The 22,355-nt window shown below is 30.3% G+C and overlaps 2 protein-coding genes across 21 annotated transcripts in view; one reads left to right on the forward strand and one right to left on the reverse strand.

Annotated features, from left to right (window-relative positions):
- The window catches only part of LOC126265848 (uncharacterized), a 209,776-nt gene that overhangs the window by 87,356 nt on the left and 100,065 nt on the right, over positions 1 to 22,355 (reverse strand). The gene's annotated exons all lie outside the window — the stretch shown is intronic.
- The window catches only part of LOC109603907 (zinc finger protein 135), a 138,111-nt gene that overhangs the window by 28,810 nt on the left and 86,946 nt on the right, over positions 1 to 22,355 (forward strand). For 10 of the 18 annotated variants that reach the window (XM_049968708.1, XM_049968720.1, XM_049968718.1 and 7 more), the window contains exon 1: positions 16,148 to 16,951. The exons of 1 other annotated variant lie outside the window; for it this stretch is intronic. The gene's annotated coding sequence lies outside the window, so the exon portion shown is untranslated. Of the gene's footprint in view, positions 1 to 16,146; positions 16,952 to 20,977; positions 21,138 to 22,355 lie in introns of those variants that run through there. 7 more of the 18 variants (XM_049968716.1, XM_049968713.1, XM_049968729.1 and 4 more) reach the window with 5 other exon arrangements.

The raw sequence follows: 22,355 nt of genomic DNA on the forward strand, positions 1-22,355 counted from the left end.
GCCCTGCAACGAAAAAAGCGACTTTCGGTCAGGAACTGCAGCACTAGAGTGCCATACAAGCGGGAATTGTGCCATGGGTACCAGTCTCATTTTTATTTACCCGCCACGGAACGTAATAAAAGGAAGAGAATTACGATAATTGAAATTTTCATTAGGTGCTAACAGTCGGGTATTGTGCAATCTTAAAGGTGTTGCCGATGTTAGAAAATCAATTAACGGCAAACATACAATCTAAGACATAATGGAAGTTTTTTCAACCCGATTCGTTGACGTAATTAAGTTGTTTTATAAATAAAAGTGCCTCAATACGAACAAAATGTGGACGGTGCCGTCAACGAGCTTATCGTAAATTGCGAAAGATAAAAGTGCATGGGAAAACGCAAGGCCGTAAATGTTAAATTTAAGTAGATAGTCGTTTCCACAGACGGTTTTTTTTCCAACCTCGATGATGGCAAAAGCCAATAAAAATTTTATTGGCTGATTTTTTCTCCGGATTCCCAGCATCGTCTCCCAGTCGTAAAACAAATAATATATACCATTAATTATTATTTGCTTGGAAATAGAAAATCATTATTTAACGGCAATTGTCACGCATTTTTTACGTCCCGACTAATGAGAAACAATAACCGGTGGTTTAATGAATTTGTCATAATCGTTCGTTAATTTAACAACATTTTTACCGGTTCTGCTGGCCGGTGCACAAGTGGGGAGGAAAAGCGGCCGTGGCGTTCCATTAGCGATTTTTCCATAGCCGAGGAAATAATCGTTCCGGCAATCGTATGTTAATCTCTACGGTCGTACTTTTTTTTCTCTTCTTCTTCCATCGTGGCCGCGAAAAAGTCCACAACAAAACCGTAGTGAAAAGGTGTGGCCCCTCTCTGTATGAGAGATATACCGGAAGACCGGGCACGTATTGTAATTACGATCGAACACGGTGCTTCGAACCGAACCGAGATGCAAGCTGTGCGCACGGTGATCCAAATATCCTTGAAGGAACTGCTTGAAAACAATAGGGAAGATCGTGTATACTTTGGAGAGTCGTTGATAATCATGTATTTGTTCTTACAACCTTGTGAAGAGTCCAATGAATACATTGTGAAGGTAAATTCTTCAATTTTGCTTCAATAATTGACCACCACCAGGATTAGCTCAACCAACTCCAACTAATTACTGAGGAGTCAATCCCTGAAACGACTTTAATGCAGCCTGAAGTCAATTTTTAAGACAAGATAACATTGGAGGTAACCGAAAACTATTTCTGAAGAGCTAATCCAGAACATCTCTACAAGGAGAAACTCTTCAATTTCACTTGGATAGCAATCTGAGTTCCTTAAGATTATCCCAACCTGCCAATCTTGATTATATACACCTAGAAGTGTATTTTCAAGACAACATAATATTGGAGGTACCCAAAAATTGGTAATATATATATATATAGATATATTGAATCTTAACTATTTCTGAAAAGTTAATCCAGAACATTTACAAATAAAAACGCTTCAATTTGTCTTGGATAGCAATCTGAGTTCCTTAAGATTATCCCAACCTGCTAATTTTGATTATAGACACCCAGAAGTGTATTTTCAAGACAAGATAATATTGGATGTACCCACAAATTAGCAATAACTAGAGTTATGTAAATGGATGTATTGAATCTTAACTAGTTCTGAAGAGCTAATCAAGAACATCTCTTCAGTTTGTCTTGAATAGTAATCTGAGTTCCCTAAGATTATCCCAACCTGCTAATCTTGATTATAGACACCCAGAAGTGTATTTTCAAAATAAGATAACATTGGTGGTACCCAAAAATTGGCAGTAATAGATTTATGTATATCGATGCATTGAATCTTAACTATTTCTGAAGAGCTAATCCAAAACATCCGTATGGGAAAACTGTTCAATTTGTCTTGGATAGCAATCTGAGTTCCTTAAGATTATCCTAACCTGCTAATCTTGATTATAGACATCCAGAAGTGTATTTTCAAGATAAGATATTATTGGAGATACCCAAAAATTGACAGTAATAGAGTTATGTAAATCGATGCATTGAATCTTAACTATTTTTGAAAAGCTAATCCAGAACATCTGCAATAAAAAACTCTCCATTTTATCTTGGATAGCAATCTGAGTTCCTTAAGATTATCCCAACCTGCTAATCTTGATTATAGACACCCTGAAATGTATTTTCAAGACAAGATAATATTGGAGGTATCCAAAAATTGACAGTACTAGAGTTATGTAAATCGATGCATTGAAACTTAACTAATTTTGAAGAGCTAATCCAGATCATCTCCAAGGAAAAACTCTTCAATTTGTCTTAGACAGCAATAAAATGAGACCAGATAATATTGGAAGTACCCAATCCAAAACATATTCAATTTGATTGACAACAGTGTACCTCAGGATCATCTCAAACAAGTTAACGTTTGTAGACAGTAAAAGTGGAATTTCAAAACGAAATAATATCTGAAAATTAGCATTAACAAGTATAATATATGAATTCTTGAATGGTGCATTCATGATGCTGGAAGAGTATGTTAATGGCCTCTATGTTTGATGTTAAGGATTATTTTCCTAAATATCTTAACGCATACTATTACAAAGTATATAAAATTTTACACGATGAATATATTAGCCATCTTAAGCATAAAGCAGTCAACTTAAATAAATAAATAAGTTAATTAAATAATAAACAGTCATCACTAAAATTCTTTATATAGCTGGATTTTCCATACAAGCATCATCTCAATAAGTACGTCAAGAAGAAATAAATCCTTCTCCATTCCGATTTCCGATCGTCCCAACAGTTGATCATACCGTACAACGGTGTGCCACAGAGGAACCGCTGTGTCCGCGGTACTTCGCACACCGGTGCACCGCCGATCTCGCATTTATTATATATAAACTCCCTATTAATCTAAGTCATCTGCATCGGGCACTGGCGCTCGCAGAAAAAAATCAACCGGGGCCCGCCAAGAACCCGGCGCAGCGCGGCACCGTCCACGTACGGCGCGGTACTTGAACCCGGGGACCTTTAACCGGGCGCGATGTCAGCGCGGGCGAAGCGCACCGTCCAAAGAGGTGCCCTTCCATTTCTTCTCTTCCACTCCGAGTCGCTTCCTTCCATTCGCTAATTCCACCGCGGTTATAATTAATAACATGGGCGTGGGTTCCACCATACAACATTGCCATGTCTAACGACCATCTTCTGCGTTTCATAAATAACCGGCGACCTGTCTTCCTGGTCCCCCGGTTGGAGGGACCAAGGGCCACCTCGGGGGACCATCAACTTCTAGTTTGGGAACCCAAGGATTCACCTTCTTCGGGTCCTTATAAGGTCTAGATTCCTTGAACCGTTTGTTAGAGAAGGAAGCCAAGACGAGGAGAGCAACTCCAAATGTTCTTCAGTCTCTTAACGCCAATGGAAAAACGATGGGACAGCTTCCGCATGGGAGATGAATTTAACGGCCCACAAACGCTGTGCGCCCCCTTAATTAACCAGATATTTCTCAGTCGGCGATCTCGTAGATTCCGCCGAAAAAACCGGCTCATTACAATAGAAGCGTTTTTAGCCGGGGCATTGGGAAGAACAGCGCGAGCGGCGCGAGGGGAAAAAAGGTTCCGTGGCTCGGCTACACATTCAAACTAAATTAATATCTATGGGTAAGGTAATAATTACACTACTTGTGGCCATTACAATATTTACTACCGACTATGAAAATATAATTACTGTACACTGCGTCTTTTGTTCCGTGCGTTTTTGTCGATTTTTCATTAAGGTTCTTCTGATCGTATCGTCGTTGGATGGATGGCGCACTTTTTTCCATTCGTATCGGACGTCTGCCTGGATTTGTCTAGTTTGCGTTTTTAATTAAACACCATTGGTTAAGGGACTTTGTGTTTAATGACGACGCGGATCTTCCCGGGGCGGTTTTTTGCACGGTTTGTCGCCTTTCGTCTCCGGTTTTTTGCATATCGAGGCGCGTCATTGAGATGTAATTACTTTAAATAAATTGAGTACTTTCTGTTGGGAACTTTCGGTGTCCAATGCCGGCTCCATCGTTTCTCAATGACTGGCTATTAATTACTGACACTACAATGGGAACCAAATGCAATGTTATGAAAATAAATGGACGAAAATATCAATAGATGAGCAGAAGTAGAAACTCATTGTCTTCCTTAATATTATTTCGACACTCTGTACTTGTTTATAGAGATTCTAAAGTGTATTTTCACTGTTCAATGCTGATAACATTATTCCTCAAGCATAATATAATAAAATCATTGATTCTTGTTACCTTAAGGAGAACTAAATGAAGACAAATAGACGAAAAAATCAGCAGATGAGCAAAAGTAGCAAAACCCTGTCTTCCTTAAGATTATTTCGCCATTCTGTATTTGTTTAGATAGATTGTGTGTTTTCACTATTTAATGCAGATACCATCATTCCTCAAGCATAGTATAATAAATTCATTAATTGTAGATACTGTAAGGAGAACCTAATGCAATATTTTGAAGACTAATAGACGAAAAAATCAGCAGATGAGCAAAAGTAGCAAAACTCTGCCTTCTTTAAGATTATTTGGACATTCTATAGTTGTTTATAGAGATTCTAAAGGGTGTTTCCACTATTCAAAGCTGATACCATCATTCCTCAAGCATAGTATAATAAAATCATTAATTGTAGATACTGTAAGGAGAACCTAATGCAATATTTTGAAGACTAATAGACGAAAAAATCAGCAGATGAGCAAAAGTAGCAAAACTCTGTCTTCTTTAAGATTATTTGGACATTCTGTAGTTGTTTATAGAGATTCTAAAGAGTGTTTCCACTATTCAAAGCTGATACCATCATTCCTCCCGCATAGTATAATAAAATCATTAATTGAGTTACTGTAAGGAGAACCTAATGCAACATTTTGAAGACTAATAGACCAAAAAATCACCAGATGAGTAGAAGTAGCAAAACACTGCCTTCTTTAAGATTATTTTGACATTCTGTACTTGTTTATAGAGATTCTAAAGCATGTTTTCACTATTCAATGCTGGTACCATCATCCTTCAAGCATAGTATAATAAAATCATTAATTGTAGATACTGTAAGGAGAACCTAATGCAATATTTTGAAAACTAATAGACGAAAAAATCAGCAGATGAGCAGAAGTAGCAAAACTCTGTCTTCTTTAAGATTATTTGGACATTCTGTACTTGTTTATAGAGATTCTAAAGCATGTTTTCACTATTCAATGCTGGTACCATCATCCTTCAAGCATAGTATAATAAAATCATTAATTGTAGATACTGTAAGGAGAACCTAATGCAATATTTTGAAAACTAATAGACGAAAAAATCATCAGATGAGCAAAAGTAGCAAAACTCTGCCTTCTTTAAGATTATTTGGACATTATGTACTTGTTTATAGAGATTCTAAAGCATGTTTTCACTATTCAATGCTGGTACCATCATCCTTCAAGCATAGTATAATAAAATCATTAATTGTAGATACTGTAAGGAGAACCTAATGCAATATTTTGAAGACTAATAGACGAAAAAATCAGCAGATGAGCAAAAGTAGCAAAACTCTGCCTTCTTTAAGATTATTTGGACATTCTGTAGTTGTTTGTAGAGATTCTAAAGGGTGTTTCCACTATTCAATGCTGATACCATCATTCCTCAAGCATAGTATAACAAAATCATTAATTGTAGTTACTGTAAGAAGAACCAAATGCAATATTTTGAAGACTAATAGACGAAACAATCAGCAGATGAGCAGAAACAGCAAAATCCTGCCTTCATTAAGATTATTTTGACATTCTGTACTTGTTTATAGAGATTCTAAAAAGTGTTTTTACTATTCAATGCTGATACCATCATTCCTCAAGCATAGTATCGTAAAATCATTAATTATAGTTACTGTAAGGAGAACCTAATGCAATATTTTGAAGACTAATAGACGAAAAAATCACTAGATGAGCAGAAGTAGCAAAACATTATCTTCTTTAAGATTATTTGAACATTCTGTACTTGTTTATGGAGATTTTAAAGAGTGCTGTGACTCAAAGAAGAACCAAATGCAATATTTTGACAACAGAGAGACGAATGTAGATGAGCAGAAGTAGTTTTAAGACTATTTCAAGCTCATGTACATGTTTACAAAGCTTCTAAAGTCAATGCTGGCTTCATCAATGAAAACAACCAGCCGAAAGACCCATCGAACACACAGAAACGACAAAAGCCACTTTGACAAAAGCAGCTGCGTTTCAGCTACCTTCCCATTGGCATCAATCAGACACAAGAGTCCGCAAGTACCGGAATATTTTTGCTAATTGAAATCATTTGCGGTTAAAGCAACCGGTAATTCAGTTTCGGTCAGCACGGGATCACTTCATGCTACTCCAAGTGATGTGAATTGACAAAAACACATTGTACAGATCGAAACGCACAACAATAAAACAAATTGTAATAAACGCAAGGATTCTAAATAAAACTTCATTGGAACCGGTCCAATGGAAACCATTTTCATGAAACACTATCGAGTCACACAACGATTTTATTACGACTAGTTAGAAATGAAATTGTTATTTTAATAATAAAAATATGATTGTAATAAACTGAAATTAATAAATATAAAGGTGTTTATTAAAGAAATATTAATCAAACTTCTTGAAAAGGATTTTATGGCGCTGAGTCCATTGATGTTAAACAGTTTTTATGAAACTAATTCCACGATACGAAGACTTTTCTTCTTTGCTGAACGTTTATTTATTTATTAAGATAATCTTTAACGATGTAACTTATGACACCTAGGAAATAGTTAATTAACTATTTCAGGAATTTTAAACCACGGTACTACGTCGAGTGTCTTCGGGGGAACCACCTACAACAACAAGGTGATTGATTAGCCAACTTGATGAATGTTAACCCGTCAAAAAGAAGGCGTATAAAATATTCGACTCCACCAAAGCTCCATTTTAATAACAATAATGGAAACATCGACATTTTTACTGTCACTTTATGGCAGACAACATAAATTGCACATTTTATTTTGGAGACCACACACAGACTCATTCAATGTCAATACCATGACGAAATAGTTATTGCTGGTCGCCTTTGCATAGACGCAACCTGTTCCTGGTCCACAATTAACGGATCCACCCTTCCGCGTTCGGCCGACCAAAGAGGGAAAAAAAAACGCGGGGTGGACCGATTATTCGGTTGTTCCGCAAACGGCGCGGAAGCGACGACCGGCCTCAGACAACTCGCGAAACTGTGTAGGTGCAACCGAAGTAGGTTTTGACCTACGACAACGAATTCTGGTTCTGCCACGGTCGCAGTCAATTGTGTTGCTCGCGCGGCACGTTGCATATTCTCCACGCCACACAACACACACACACACATACACATATGGACGTTATCCCGTTTCGCCTCTCGGCGGCGACTTCGGGACTTTTTTTCTATTAATTCCGTTTGCTTAACAGATTTTCGGGAACTTATTACAGTTTCCCCCACGTTTGTAAACTCAGGTTTTCTTAAAAACTATATGATGATGATGAATAAAAAAAATGGATGATTCAACAATTTTAACATTCGAGTCTCGTTCGCAGCGAGATGAATTTATACGACTTATACGGGGATTGCGGTTGGGAATGCAAAGAAATGAATTATATATAAAAGTTCATGTCAATTAACGTTTTTATTGCGTGCGTTAATCACGTGAATTTATGTAAGTATGACGGTCTCGTTTCGCGGAGAAGTTCGACTAGTCTGGCTATTTATTAGTTTATTGTCACCGTGATAAGATGGGCTTATAAGATTAAAAAATGGCACTCGTGGTTTTATCTATATTTGTCTGATATGAATAATTATTTTACATTAATTAAAAGTACTTTAATTGTCAATAAAAACATTTTTAATTACAAAGGGAACATTTTGAAACAAATTTCAATAAAATTCTCAGTAAGAGAAATTATTTTGATTAAATTTACCTTAAAGTTGTTCTTTTTAAACAAACTTTTAAATCCTTAAGTGACCTTCAAAAGTATTTAAACTTTTTAGGACTTTCAATTTTCTTTAAATCTTTAAATTAATCTATTTAAAAACACTTTTCCATCTTTAAATTACTCTTTTTAAAACCACTTTTCAATTTCTAAAAAACCTTCAGAGGTGTTCAAACTTTTTAGGACTTCAAATTTTCAATAAAAATCTCGGCAAGAAAATTTATGATTTAGAGAATATTTTGACAAAATTTATCTTTAAATTACTCTTTTCAAAAACACTTTTCAATTTCTAAAAAACCTTCAGAGGTGTTCAAACTTTTTAGGACTTCCAATTTTCAATAAAAATCTCAGCAAAAGAATTTATATTTTGGAGAATATTCTGATAAAATGTATCTTTAAATTACTCTTTTTAAAAACACTTTTCAATCTGTAACAAAACTTCAGAGGTGTTCAAACTTTTTAGGACTTCAAATTTTCAATAAAAATCTCAGCAAGAAAATTTATGATTTAGAGAATATTTTGATAAAATTTATCTTTAAATTACCCTTTTTAAAAACACTTTTCAATCTGTAACAAACCTTCAGAGGTGTTCAAACTTTTTAGGACTTCAAATGTTCAATAAAAATCTCAGCAAGAGAATTTATATTTTGGAAAATATTCTGATAAAATGTATCTTTAAATTACTCTTTTTAAAAACTCTTTTCAATCTGTAACAAAACTTCAGAGGTGTTCAAACTTTTTAGGACTTCAAATTTTCAACAAAAATCTCAGCAAAAGAATTTATATTTTGGAGAATTTTCTGATAAAATGTATCTTTAAATTACTCTTTTTAAAAACACTTTTCAATCTGTAACAAACCTTCAGAGGTGTTCAAACTTTTTAGGACTTCAAATTTTCAATAAAAATCTCGGCAAGAAAATTTATGATTTAGAGAATATTTTGATAAAATGTATCTTTAAATTACTCTTTTTAAAAACACTTTTCAATCTGTAACAAACCTTCAGAGGTGTTCAAACTATTTAGGACTTCAAATTTTCAATAAAAATCTCAGCAAGAGAATTTATATTTTAGAAAATATTCTGATAAAATGTATCTTTAAATTACTCTTTTTAAAAATACTTTTCAATCTGTAACAAACCTTCAGAGGTGTTCAAACATTTTAGGACTTCCAATTTTCAAGAAAAATCTCAGCAAGATAATTTATGATTTAGAGAAAATACTGATAAAATTTCTCTTTAAATTAGTCTTTTTAAAAATACTTTTTAATCTCTAAAAAAACCTTCAGAGGTGTTCAAACCTTTTAGGACTTCAAATTTTCAATAAAAATCTCAGCAAGAGAATTTGTGATTTAGAGAATATTTTGCCAAAATTTATCTTTAAATGAGTCTTTTTTAAAACACTTTTAACCCCTAAAAAACCTTCAAATATATTCAAATTTTTTTAACACTTCCAATTTTTTATAAAAATCTCAATAACTCAAAACTTTTTTGGATAGTACTTTTTAATAACTTAATATCTCAAATTTCAATAAAAAAACTGGAAACAAAAAACAATATTTCAAGTCTTACGATTATTATGGAAATAAAAATCATGTCGACACAAGAAAATCTTATAAGCCATGTAAATCCTTCAGATATTGTAAATCCTGCAAATGATAGTACCATTTACTGGTACTGGTAATAATTAAAATTTTTGCCATGTAAACAACACGACTACACACGTATGTATGTAATGTTCGCCAGTCGATTTTCTCATAGACGAGAGAGACCTTGCTCACAGTAATTTCTTTGCGACATTTGCATCCAATATCAGCCACCAGACGCGCACCGCAAACGTCCTTTGACTGGCCGCATTTTACATTGGCAAATGAATTAATTGATTAATTAATAAGCGACCGTTTGTCGCGTAACATTTTTATAATTTTTTGCGCACCGGACACCGGAGCAATGAATTTCGCAAAAGTGCCGGGGCAATCGATGCAGGAAATTATGGTCGACGGGGCGATTTTTATTGGTGTTACGCAACGCGCTCGCATGCCTCAAACTTTCATAAATAATTCAACAATTTCTTTGTATCAATACGACATCTAGATTGGCGCGTGTTGCCCGCAACCAGCGAAAGAGTTTTAATTTTCATATTTTTGTTCGATCGGCGAATGTGCGCGACGACCGCCCGCCCCGGCCCCGTTTCGGGGGGGTGAAGAAAAAATTGGCGGTAAGTCGTGTCGCGGGTTAATCAATTTTATCGGGATTTGCATAATTTTCTTATTGTAATTTTAAACTAGTTTTCCTACACGATTATGAAATTGTACATGTAAGTGTTATTGTTTGTGTAGCTAATATTGTTAAACATATTCTTTATTGTACGTAAGAAAATATTATAAAACAGTTTATAAAACCCTATTTTATGTTTAAAACTATAATTTTTTACTGAAAACTGAAATCTTAAAAAGTTTTTAAGGTTTAATTTTAATCGAAATAACCTTTAAAACATAATTTCTTGAAAATTGGAAGTCCAAAAAAAATTAAATATTTTTCAAGGTTTTTTAGAGATTAAATGAGGTTTTTTAAAAAAATAATTTAAAGGTATATTTTGATTAAAATAACCTCTAAAACATAATTTTTCTTACTAAAGAATAAAGGGTTTCTTGAAATTTGGAAGTCCAAAAATGGTTAAATACTTTTCAAGGTTTTTTACAGATTAAAAAAGTTTTTTAAAAAAAGTAATTTAAAGACAAATTTTAATTAAAATAACCTTTAAAACATAATTTCACCTGCTAAAGAGTTTCTTGAAATTTGAACGTCCAAAAAAAATTAAATATTTTTCAAGGTTTTTTAGAGATTAAATGAGGTTTTTAAAAAAAATAATTTAAAGGTATATTTTGATTAAATTAACCTCTAAATCATAATTTTTCTTACTAAAGAATAAAGGGTTTCTTGAAATTTGGAAGTCCAAAAATGATTAAATACTTTTCAAGGTTTTTTACAGATTAAAAGTTTAAAAAAAAAGTAATTTAAAGACAAATTTTAATTAAAATAACCTTTAAAACATAATTTCACCTGCTAAAGAGTTTCTTGAAATATGAAAGTCCTAAAAAATTTAAATATTTTTTAAGATTTTTTAGAGATTAAATGAGGTTTTTTAAAAAAATAATTTAAAGGTATATTTTGATTAAAATAACCTCTAAATCATAATTTTTCTTACTAAAGAATAAAGGGTTTCTTGAAATTTGGAAGTCCAAAAATGGTTAAATACTTTTCAAGGTTTTTTACAGATTAAAAAAGTTTATAAAAAAGTAATTTAAAGGTAAATTTTAATTAAAATAACCTCTAAAACATAATTTCACCTACTAAAGAGTTTCTTGAAATTTGAAAGTCCCAAAAAATTTAAATATTTTTTTAAGATTTTTTAGAGATTAAATGATTTTTTTAAAAAAATAATTTAAAGGTTAATTTTGATTAAAATAAACTCTAAAACATAATTTTTCTTACTGAAGAATAAAGGGTTTCTTGAAATTTGGAAATCCAAAAATGGTTAAATACTTTTCAAGGGTTTTTAGAGATTAATAAAGTTTAAAAAAAAAAAGTAATTTAAAGTTAAATTTTAATTAAAATAATCTCTAAAACATAATTTTCCTTACTAAAGAATAAAGGGTTTCGTGAAATTTGGAAGTCCAAAAATGGTTAAATACATTTCAAGGGTTTTTTAGAGATTAAAGAAAGTAGTTTAAAGATAAATTTAATTAAAATAACTTCTAAAACATAATTTCCCTTACTAAAGGGCTTCTTGAAAATTAGTCCAAAAGTCCAAAAAGTTTAAATATTTTTTTATTCTAAACAATCTTTTAAAAGCTCGTTATAGGTACCAAAATATGAGAAACAGATAAAAAAACACCAAAAGGACACAGAATAAAAAATCCTCTATTGTATCAACATTTCTTCTTGAAAAGAAAATTTGAAAAGACATAAAAAAGGAACCATTAAGTTTTCTAGAAGAATTAATAGGTTCCAAACAAACTTTTTAAGGCTTATTAGAGAAATTTTGAAGAAGTTAATGGAAAAAACAATAAAATTTGACAGAAGTTATTTATTCAATATGGAAAAACCAAACGAAGCTGTTCTAAACAATCTTTTCGAAGCTCGTTGTAGGTACCAAAATATGGGAAACAGAATAAAAAATCCAAAAGGACACTGAATATAAATCCTTTATTATATCAACGTTTCTTCTTGAAAATAAAATTTAAAGAGTCATGAAAAAAGGAACTATTAAGTTTTTTAGAAGAATTAATAGGTTCCAAACAAACTTTTTAAAGCTTATTAGAGAAATTTTGGAGAAGTTAAAGTAAAAAACAATAAAATGGTTAAATACATTTCAAGGGTTTTTTAGAGATTAAAGAAAGTAGTTTAAAGATTTAATTAAAATAACTTCTAAAACATAATTTCCCTTACTAAAGGGCTTCTTGAAAATTAGTCCAAAAGTCCAAAAAGTTTAAATATTTTTCAAGAATTCTAGAGAATAAAAAAAAGTAATTTAATGACATACTTTAATTAAATTAATATCTAAAGTAAATTTCAGCAAAAAAAATAGAAAATGACAATAAATATTCATCAATTAAATCTATATCAACAATAGGATTTCTATTTATAAAAACTCTAATAAAAGATACTAATTACAGAAATATGGTATAAACGTTTTACCGAGTAAACACAAGTGAAATTCACAAACATGTAAAACAACTTACAGTTTATTACCCATTATGTATTTAATTTATCATCAAAGAAATTATCAATAAATACTTAAAGTACCATTTATTAATAGAAAATATAATAAATCTGCACGAATGTCAAATATTAAAAGACAGTGTATTAAAAATAAATAAAAGCAACAAAACATAAAATGCAGTATTGCAAATTATAGTAATAATAACATCTGAAATGTATGAAATGAGAACGTCTACAGTTATAACTAAAGTTCATTGCGGTGACATTAGTTCAACCTGTAAAAAATAACCATCATTAGATAGATACCATTAAAACAGAGGAGAAAAAAACGTATTAGACAAAGAATTGCCCATTTCGATTTCACAGTCCATTCAAAATCGCCAAGAGAAAACGGTTACCACACATTTTTTCCCCGTTCAATTTTAATGGCGACCCGTCAATTACATATTATAATTACGTTTGGGTTCCGTCATTTTTCCCCCCGGACCGGAATTTCAATAGTAATTGCAATTTACGTACCTGCCACCAGATATATTACTCATTATTAATGGCTTTCGGGTTTAATAAGGCCTGCTCTTTGATCAGCTGTTCGTACCTGATTCAGGACGGAGCACAACAGTTTTATCAATCTCGATCTCGTTGCGAGTATGTTGTGGTTCTGAATGCAGGGACGTTAAAACTTATGGAGGTCAAATTAATGGAAGTCTTATTAACGTTTTCGCCAGATAAAGAACGGCAGAGGGCATTAGAAGAATTAAATGCAGCCGTGACTAAAGATACCAAACATTCTTTTCAATTCTTCTTATTATTGCAGTTCTGAAGGGACGCGAAAGAGTCTAGAGTACGACGAGTACCAAAATTTTACTTTAATAATGCTTCTTTTTGAATGGAAGGTCCAATTAAGGTAAAACTGGGAGAGTTTGATGGTTTTAAAGTAATAAATGAAGATACAACGTTTCTTCTTGAAAAGAAGATTGAAAGAGACATGAAAATAAAGGAACCATTTTTCTAGAAGAGTTAATAGGTTCCAAACAAACTTTTTAAAGCTTATTAGGGAAATTTTGAAGAAGTTAAAGGAAAAAACAATAAAATTTGATATAAACGAAGCTGTTCTAAACAATCTTTTTGAAGCTCATTAAAGGTACCAAAATATGGGAAACAGATAAAAAAAAACACTAAAAGGTCACAGAATAAAAAATCCTTTATTGTATCAACGTTTCTTCTTGAAAAGAAAATTTAAAGAGACATGAAAAAAGGAACCATTAAGTTTTCTAGAAGAATTAATAGGTTCCAAACAAACTTTTTAAAGCTTATTAGGGAAATTTTGAAAAAGTTAAAGGAGAAAACAATAAAATTTGATAAAAGTTATTTATTCAATATGGAAAAACCAAACGAAGCTATTCTAAACAATCTTTTAGAAGCTCGTTATAGGTACCAAAATATGGTAAACAGATAAAAAAACACCAAAAGGTCACAGAATAAAAAATCCTTTATTGTATCAACGTTTCTTCTTGAAAAGAAAATTTAAAGAGACATGAAAAAAGGAACCATTAAGTTTTCTAGAAGAATTAATAGGTTCCAAACAAACTTTTTAAAGCTTATTGGAGAAATTTTGAAGAAGTTAAAGGAAAAAACAATAAAATTTGACAGAAGTTATTTATTCAATATGGAAAAACCAAACGAAGCTGTTCTAAAAAATCTTTTTGAAGCTCATTAAAGGTACCAAAATATGGTAAACAGATAAAAAAAAACTAAAAGGACACAGAATAAAAAATCCTTTATTGTATCAACGTTTTTTTTTGAAAAGAAAATTTAAAGAGACATGAAAAAAGGAACCATTAAGTTTTTTAGAAGAATTAATAGGTTCCAAACAAACTTTTTAAAGCTTACTAAGGAAATTTTGAAGAATTTTAAGGAGAAAACAATAAAATTTGATAGAAGTTATTTATTCAATATGGAAAAACCAAACGAAGCTATTCTAAACAATCTTTTAGAAGCTCGTTACAGGTACCAAAATATGGGAAACAGATAAAAAAAACACCAAAAGGACACAGAATAAAAAATCCTCTATTGTATCAACATTTCTTCTTGAAAAGAAAATTTGAAAAGACATAAAAAAAGGAACCATTAAGTTTTATAGAAGAATTAATAGGTTCCAAACAAACTTTTTAAAGCTTATTAGAGAAATTTTGAAGAAGTTAAAGGAAAAAACAATAAAATTTGGCAGAAGTTATTTATTCAATATGGAAAAACCAAACGAAGCTGTTCTAAACAATCTTTTCGAAGCTCGTTGTAGGTACCAAAATATGGGAAACAGAATAAAAAAATCCAAAAGGACACAGAATATAAATCCTTTATTGTATCAACGTTTCTTTTTGAAAATAAAATTTAAAGAGACATGAAAAAAGGAACCATTAAGTTTTCTAGAAGAATTAAATAGGTTCCAAACAAACTTTTTAAAGCTTATTAGAGAAATTATGGAGAAGTTAAAGTAAAAAACAATGAAATTTGACAGAAGTTATTTATTCAATACGGAAAAACCAAACGAAGTTGCAAAAAGAGGTTCTCAACAAACTTTTCGAAACTCATTAAGGGCACCAGCATATGGATAAACAGAAACAAAAACACTAAAAGGACGTTTTTTAAAACCTTTATAATAAGTAATAGACACATAAATTGTTCTAAAATAGAATATATTTTAGAATGCTCAGGTTTAGAAGGTATTTTCAAAGTACAGATGAGTACTTTAAATCTTTTTCTGGATAAAAACCAGAATTATTTTCAATAATTACCTCTTGTAGTCGTTTACAATATGTGTAATAGATAAAATCTACGTTTCAAGGAACCTTTTAAGTCTATTTTAGATACTTCTTAGATACTAAAACGTTCCAGAAAAATTCTAGAAATTCTCCCAACATCCAACCAGAAAGTCCGTCTCAATCTCAACCAGCCAGAAAGATCAATCAACACCAATCAAGGATGTAAAGGAAGTACCCCCCAAAAAAAGCAAAGCAACCATCCGAACGCGGAACAGCCGCGATTTCATAAGGTTCCCCGGCACGTCGTGCACACACACATGCACACTCAAACACACACACACACACACACAGACACACACACAGCCACAGGAACACACGACTCTCGCACACATAGTTCTCTTGGGGGGGAAAGATCTCGCGAAAAATAACAAAAAACCATCGTTACCATAGTACATGGGCGAATAAGAACTATTTTATGTGCGGCTGCGTCCGTCTTTTTTCCGCACGCCGCACGAACGTTAGCTGCGTCTTTCGCCCGATTTTCATACTACTCCGCGGCCGTCGGGCCGCCACGGGGCCCCCACCAACGTTTCGCTACGCCTTCCCCAACGGACCCGCAACTATGCTTTCTTGCGAGAGGTCCGCGATCTTCAGCTGTTTGCCCAACATAGAATTTCATAGATTAACTAGATATTTTAAAATGAGCGGCGATTTTTGCACCGCGACGACGACCGGGAACGGCCACGCTGTGCGGCAACGCGAGAAAGAGACGATCAGTGATTTCGAATAACTCGACGGCGGGTCCCCGCAATTTGTATATTTTATTTACGATTTTATACAGTGCGGCACGCAAACACCAGCCACAACAGCGCGGCGGTGGAGTGAGGTTAAGTGCGGCCGCGAGTTTTTCCCTTCCTCGTCGCCGTTTCTCGCACACCCCCATCGGGGCCGGTGGTTTGTTTCGTTGAACGCGAGTGAGCCGCGCACCACCGGGTGAGTGAGGACGGCGCGCGCATTTTTTACTCAAAACGACGACCACGACGACGGCCACGACTGCCGCGTGAACGCCGCCCGAGGAAGGAAAAAAAGCGAGAAGAAGAGGCGCCAAAAATCGGGACGGCGAGGCGGCCTGTTTGCTCGGCCATTTTTCCGATTCGGGCGACGAAAAAAAAATCGGCCAATGTTTGGACCGCGTTCGTTCGACCCGCCCATTCAGTTTCAATATTGACACAAGATAACCCCGGGCCTCGTCTATATAGTCGCAATAGTCTGCCGCAAAAATCTCATTTTTTTCGACGACTTTTTTTTTGCCCGGACGCCGCCGCCGCCGCCGCCGCACGTTGCCGCACGGACGGACTGTTTTATTAGTTTTTTTTTTTTTGGTTTTTATTTAGTTTTTTAATTTTTTTTTATTATTATTGTTTGGTGCTTTCACCCCCCCACAAGTGAGGACACGGTTGAATTATAGATGCATGTAAGTAGAACCGCATTTAAAAAACAAAACAACCCAATTTAAGCTAATTTAGATCCGTTGGCTCAGGTCAAGATTGCGATTTGTTTCGAATCATGTGGACAATTGTCACGATCGACCAATAACATTGACGATCCAATCAATGGGACATGTCGATCTCGGTTAACTTTTCCTTGACTTAATAAAACGGAAACTCTAATTAAAAAAAAAAAACAGCCCCGTATGTGGAGGTTATATCAACTTTGCTAACTTCAGTTTATTCATTTTTGGTGTTTTTAAAAATAATTAGTGTGATGTAAAACTTTTTAAAATCGCGAAATAGTTAAAAAAGTTGTTCAAAAATTGATTTTACTTTGTTTTTATTATTTTACTAAATTATTTTTGTCCATTATCAGATTAATAATTATTAAACCAATGTTAACTTAGAAAGCTTTTCCTTGACTTGAATAAACGTGTTTAAATACTAAAAACCAACCCTGTATATTTCAACTTTGCTTACTCCAGAATTTTATGTGATAACCTCCTTCAATTTATCTAGTTTTTAAAATTTTAAAAACCACAAAACAATTAAATAGTTAAGATAGTGACTTAAAATTTGATTTTAGATTATTTTTATTATTTTACGAAACTATTTTGAGGAGGTTTTTGTCCATCTACAGTTATTAATTACTCAATTTAACTAGCCACTATTATATTATTATTTACTTTATTATTATATTTAACCACTGATAAATTAGGAAACTTTTACTTGACTTAATAAAAGTTCCTTAAAATTAAAAACCAACCTTGTATATGGAGATTATTTCAACTTTGTTTACACCAGAATTTCATGTGATAACTTTCTTCAATATATTCAGTAAGTTCACCAGCTTTTAAAATTTTAAAAACCACATTTTTAGTGGTTTAATAATAAATAGTGTGTTGAGAAATATTTTAAAACAAACAAATAGTTAAGAAAGTGACTTAAAAATTGATTTTACGTTATTTTTATTATTTTACAAAACTATTTTGAAGTTTTTGTCATCTTCAGATATTAATTACTCAATTTAACTTGCCACAATTTTATTTGTATTTACATTATTATTATAATTAAACACTGATAAATTAGAAAACTTTTCTTTGGCTTAATAAAAGTGCCTTAAAATTCAAAACCAACCCTGTATATGGGGGTTATTCCAACTTTGCTTACTCCAGAATTTCTTGTGATAATGTTCCTAAATTTATTCAGTAAATTCATCACCTTGTAAAATTTTAAAATCCACATTTTTAATGTTTTAGTAATAAATAGCGTGTTGTATGAGGGTTATTTCAACTTTGCTTACTCCAGAATTTTATGTGATAATGTCCCTCAATTTATTCAATTCAACAATTTTTGAAACTTTAAAATCCACAATTTTAGTGTTTTAGTAATAAATAGTGTGATGTAAAATATTTTAAAACAATCAAATAGTGATTTAAAAATTGATTTTACATTATTTTACTAAAATTATTTGAGGATTTTGTTTATCCCCACCTCTTAATTATCCAATTTCACTCCACAATTAATTTATTTTTTACCTTAATTAAAAGAAAAATATTATTTCCATTACGTTCACACAGACCCACACCCAATCTGTCGAAAATGTATTAATTATTAATGTTTTTTTTTTTAATTATTCACCGTTTTACTACCCATATTTTACATTCGTTAATTGAATAGAAAAAGTTCCCTCGCTGAATATAATTTAAATAACTTTCTTGCTGTTTAATTACGGGTTAAAACAATAAAATGTCGCCGGTTATAAAAATTTTGCAATAAATAAAAATATAATTATTGAAATACTTGATGTAATAAAATTGCAATAAAATAAAACTGTTTATTAACACGACTATCGTTAGTTATTTTTTTTTCTTATGCAGTCAAAAATACTTTTCAATTAAACGATTCCTCCATAAATTTAACTAAATCATAAAAATTGCATTTTTTTAACGGATTAAATATTAAATTAGTGTATAAAAAATATTTTATTTCTCATTGTTTCATTCTATTTTATTAGTGGAAAAACATTTTGATATAAACGATTTTTAAATTAATTTATAAATTTTACTAACCCAAACATTTTATAAAATATATATTGAATTGAAAAATAAGGAAATTTACATTTTATAAATTTGTTACACGGTTAAAAATATCAGTGTTTTTATAAACATTGTTATTTTAAATAATTTTACCATGTAAAATATTAAAAACATTTTGGAATCTGCATTTTTCAGTTATTTTACAAAATATGTTTATAAATAAAAATAACATAATTTATTTTTAATTTTTCAACAATTATTTATATATATTTTTTTTAAATACAAATATTTACAACAAAAATGTTTAACTTTTAATATTTTAATATTAATTAAAATGAAATATAACATATAGCATGTGATTTCATTGTTTATAAAATAATAATAATGTTTTTATTTATTTTATGATTTATTAAAGTATTTTAAAATTACTGTAATATAAAATAAATATTTAAGATAAAAATATTTACATTTATATATTGTTTAGTACCAAAATTAGTTTAGTAACTAATTTTATAAATCAACTGTCTCAAATTTGAAGATAAAAATCCTTTTATAAGATTAATTATAACTGATTATGAGTATTTTTGGTATTTTTTATAAATTGAAATACTTCTGTTATATGTAAATTACAATTTTTATGTTTATAATAACTGAAAATTAAGCTGTTCAGCTTAATTGTCTCACAATTAATAATAATTCTATGTGTTTTTCAACTTTATGACAACATATATAAAATTTGTTATTACATATTTAACTCTTTTTTTAATATAAAATAAATATTTAACATAAAAATATTCACATTTATATATTGTTTAGTACCAAAATTTGTTTAATAACATATTTTCTAAATTAACTGTCTCAAATTTAAAGATAAAATTCCTTTTATAAAATTGGTAATGACTGATTTAAATATATTTTCAACTGTTATCACTTTTCTTTAGTATTTTTTATAAACTGAAATACTTCTGTTAAATGTAATTTAAAATTATGTTGATAATTAATTAAATTTAAATTAAGCTATGTAACTTCCAAATTATCTTTTTAAGAAGTTGAGTTTAATTATCTCACAATTAATAATAATTCAATGCCTTTTTCAAATTTAAAGACAAAAATCATTTATATAAAATTAGTTATTTCAGATTTAACTATTTTTTTAATATAAAATAAGTTTTTAACAAAAAATATTTACATTTATGCATTGTTTAATACTAAAATTTGTTTGGTAACTAATTTTCTAAATTAACTGTCTCAAATTTAAAGATAAAAATCCTATTACAAAATTAGTTATGACTTATATAAATATTTTTTCAACAGTGAACACATTTCTTTGGTATTTTTCATAAATTGGAGAACTTCTGTTATATGTTAATTATTTTTTTAACAAACTAACATTTTTCTTTTACATCTTTAATAATTTGAAATAAAGTAAAGTTAAGATAAATACTTCCTAGATCATCTTTCTAATGTTCAACATTATTGTCTCACAATTAACAATAATTCTCCAGTAATAATTCAAACCAAAAACAAAAAATCATTTATATAAGTATCTAAAATGACTTTATTAATTTGCTCATTCCGGAATAATTAATTGAAACAGCAATTTAAAACAGATGTGATTTTGTAATGTAGGCCATTATTTCACACAATTTCCCACGTCCACGTAACAATTGCACTTTCGTTGTTATCACACACAAAAGAGTAAAAACAAGTAAAATCTTATTATCAACCCATACGTCACCATCCCCTTTTTCAAAACGCAAATTTTATTAAGATTATCTGGTTTTTCCATCGTCAAGACCGAAATGCATTTCAGTCGTTCCACGCTGATATCTATGTGTGTGTGTGTTGTGTGTGTGTACAATTAAGGACATTCACATCTGTTGTGTGTGTGTGCACAGAAACCGCAAAAAATGATTATGCGAGAGGATATGTACATTTTAGATACGCACCGAAATAATCGCAAATGCATTTTATATATTTTTTTACCATTTTATTAATGAATGTTCGTTCAATCAAATCGAGAGCGCACAAGAAACTTTTTAACATCAACAATTGTGATGACTAATTAAGATTAATGTTAGTGCAAGTGATTAGTTAAGTGGAAAATTATTGCAAAAAGCTGTACAATGAGGTAAAAAAAATTAAACATCGATTGGATTGATGCAACCAATTAAATTGATTGAATTTGTATTGAAATAAGTTAATCTCAGTTAATATTTTAATTTTCCTGAAACTATTTGGTGGTTTATGGTAGTTACCTACGATGTAATATTTTTTATGATTTTTATTTTTGCTGAAATTTACATGTAAATTGATGCTTTTATATTCAATTTAAAAAAAAAAAATCAAAAAGTGTTAAAAAATTCAATTTTCAACAAGAAATTTATTAAAATTAAAGTGAGTTTTAAATTATCGAATAAATTGCCAACTGAAAAATATCAATTTATATTCACAACATAATTAACATAAATTCCATTTTTACACACTCAATTTTTATGGTTAATTTACATTGAATTAAAAAATTGATAGAGAAAAACCGCATTTTCGTAGTAGTTATTTAAATCAAATAATATTAAAATTTACAATAAAATATTTAACATAAAAAAACTACAAGGAAAAATTTTATTAAAATCTAATCTATTAAATGATAACCAACTAATATCTACAATAATTGATGTAAAAAACATCTGTTTCAAAAAGTTTAATGGAGAAAAATTAATTAAATGATTTTTTTATATATTTTGCAGAAGAATTTATTAAATATTAATTTTCTATAAGAGTCAAAATTCTAAAAACTTCGTAGTCAAAACTTTCAAGTTAATCATTTATATTGGTTAACAATTTTAACAAAAATACAATAATTAAAGTGAAAAATATATTTTTCTAAAAGTTTAATGGAGGAAAATATATTAAATGAATTTTTTATATATTTTACAGAATATTTATTTAATATTAATTTTCTACAATAGTGAAAACTCTAAAAACTTTGTCGTCAAAATTTTCAAGTTAATTATTTTTATTTGTTAACAATTTTAACATAAATCTATAATAATTAAAGTGAAAAATATATTTTTCTAAAAGTTCAATAGTGGAAAATGTATTAAATGAATTTTTTATATATTTTCAGAATAATTTATTTAATATTAATTTTCTACAAGAGTCAAAATTCTAAAAACTTCGTAGTCAAAACTTTCAAGTTAATCATTTATATTTGTTAACAATTTTAACAAAAATACAATAATTAAAGTGAAAAATATAATTTTCTAAAAGTTTAATGGAGGAAAATGTATTAAATGAATTTTTTATATATTTTACATAATAATTTATTTAATATTAATTTTCTACAAAA

The sequence above is a fragment of the Aethina tumida genome, chromosome 6 (assembly GCF_024364675.1).
Source record: "Aethina tumida isolate Nest 87 chromosome 6, icAetTumi1.1, whole genome shotgun sequence".
Taxonomy (NCBI): domain Eukaryota; kingdom Metazoa; phylum Arthropoda; class Insecta; order Coleoptera; family Nitidulidae; genus Aethina; species Aethina tumida.